This window comes from Rhagoletis zephyria, unplaced genomic scaffold, assembly GCF_001687245.7.
Source record: "Rhagoletis zephyria isolate East Lansing unplaced genomic scaffold, Rhagoletis_zephyria_1.1 Rzeph_scaffold_00236, whole genome shotgun sequence".
Lineage (NCBI taxonomy): Eukaryota > Metazoa > Arthropoda > Insecta > Diptera > Tephritidae > Rhagoletis > Rhagoletis zephyria.
In genome coordinates, this window is record NW_016157320.1 from 297,658 (window position 1) to 300,188 (window position 2,531).

Genomic DNA, 2,531 nt, shown 5'->3' on the forward strand with positions numbered 1-2,531 from the left:
CCATACAAAATGTACGATTATTGCTTTATTAAATGCAAACTTATGCGAAAATCTAAATATTTCGTGAATGTAGGGTGTCGATTCCCAGAAATTGAATAATTTTTGCGAATGGGAGCGGCGAGGGGAAGACGAAAGCCGACCAATCGTACATTTGTATGTACATACATTTGTTACATATATACATGCATTACATATCTACATATTTACAAATGCATGTGTACATACGTACATATTTATGCGTTTGGCTTTTTGCATGAATAGAAAATTTGATTGCAGAAATAATTATAACGAAATTAAGTTTACAAATACATTTGTACTATATATTATGAGTTTATTAATTAATATCGGTATTTTGATAACATACCATAATTTGTTAGACACACATATGTACATAGGTACACAGGCAAATGAAAAGTGATTGCATGGTTCTTTTTTGTTTAATATTTACAATGTTTTTCAAGTAAAAATTTTTTTGTTATTTTTTTATAAAAATATGGTTCATGCTGTAAGCGAAACCACATAAGTCAAACAAGTTTTGATCTAAATTTTCTACTTTTTAATCTAATGGCCTTATTCATAAAGAATAAAGTAGCTTTATAAAAGGTTTATAAATTGAAAATTTTAATGAAAACGTCAATTTATAAAGCTCTTTAAACCTACTTTATTTTTTATGAACAAGGCCATAAATTTTTAGAAAGTTTTGGGTACGCAGATAGATTGGTTATGCACATATGTAATTTTAGTGAAACAAGTGAAAGTTTTAAGCGGATAAAAAATCGCGTTAATTTTTAATGAATTTTTTTCGGACGTATTTTGCGGTTTTATGCATATATCAGGTGTAATTTATAAAATATAGTGTTTATTTTTTTATATTTTTCTTTTATTTTGTATGCAAACGGTCTTGTGCATTTTATTCTACAAGAAATTCGCTTTTATGTATATGGTAAAAAGTACAAGCCGTCCGCAATAAAAGATCATTAAAAATCGACGCGATTTTTTAGCCGCTTAAAACTTGCACTTGTTTTCTACCGATCTATCATTTTAAAAATTCAGATTAAAAAGTTCAAAATTTAGACGAAAATTTGTTGAATTTTTCTAAGTTTTGTATAAAGTTTGACTTATATGGTTTTGATTAAAGCATGAACAGAAGGCATGGTTTACAGAATTTTCGCAAATTTATATAGATATAAACGTGCGCAAAAATAAATAACAATTTACAATTGCTAATTTATTCAAATTCCGTTATTATTTGCCGCTCTGCGCTCACGCTGTTAAAAAATGGTGAACTTCTAGAGCAATCGATGTTAAAAATTTAACGTGGTGAACTTCTAGAGCATTTCTGATCTATTACAAAATACCAACGAGTAGCGTGTTGCTGCTTCTCTGTATTAAACGTTCTCTGGAATCTATGTATGCATGCGTGCATATGAGCAAATTAAAAAGTCGATACAATTTACAGACGAAAAGTACAGTTTTTGTATAGATTATAGATTATTTCCCAACACTGTGGGGAACTAAGCGAAATGGCGTAGTGTATTTCGCAAATATTCAAATACATAATCCACCTACCGATAATTTTATATATTCATTAAAAGATAATGTGTCATCAGTCTGAAATAAAAAAAATTATAAATCGGAATGGTAAAACAGTATTGTGTTATTAATTCAAAAATAAAAAGTTTCATTTCACTGACTAAGGGGGCGGAACTCCTCTCCCCCTCCTGCCCCTCTGGCTACGCCACTGGATTGTTATATTGATAATATTATATATAAAGTTGCTATCATGCAAAAAAGAATTAACGCGCACTAGTCATAGTTCTAAATTCTCTAGTACAGAACAAGTTCGGAACTAGTGCGTTTCTCAACAGGGGTATGTACAAGTCCAGATAACTATGTATTAGTTTCTTTGTGAATAATTTACATAAACAGTGTAAACACACTCCGCTTTTTTATTATTTTTTAAGCGAAAGACGTGTGCCATTTGGAATGACAATAAATTAATAAATCGTTTAAGGGATCTAATATACTATTCATTCGCCCATACAAAAACGCACACCACACCCATGCATACATATTTATTTTCATATATACATACATACATATATATGTACATAATTGCACTAGTAATTGAACATGACAGTAACCACTCAATTGTGAGCGGCGGCATTGGGTTTGAGGGATTTGCAGCAACACGCAGTTTCTTGGTACTTTTTGGTAATTTCCTGTTGCACAAATTTACGGGCTTTCGCCACACGCCATACATTGCCTACACCCGCCAGCCGTCGTTCACATTTACAAGGTGAACCTGCGCATATAGATACATGGGTGCACATAGGTACATACATACATATATCCATACATACCTATATCCATACATATATATATACACATATGTATGTAGCTCCCCCTATGCTGCGAATCACAGCATAATCATTGTTATAAATATTTGCAGCTTTTTTTGTTGTATCCCTTTAGGAAATGCGAGCATTCCGCCATGCATGGCGAAAACATTTCGCAGAATAAAGGAAATA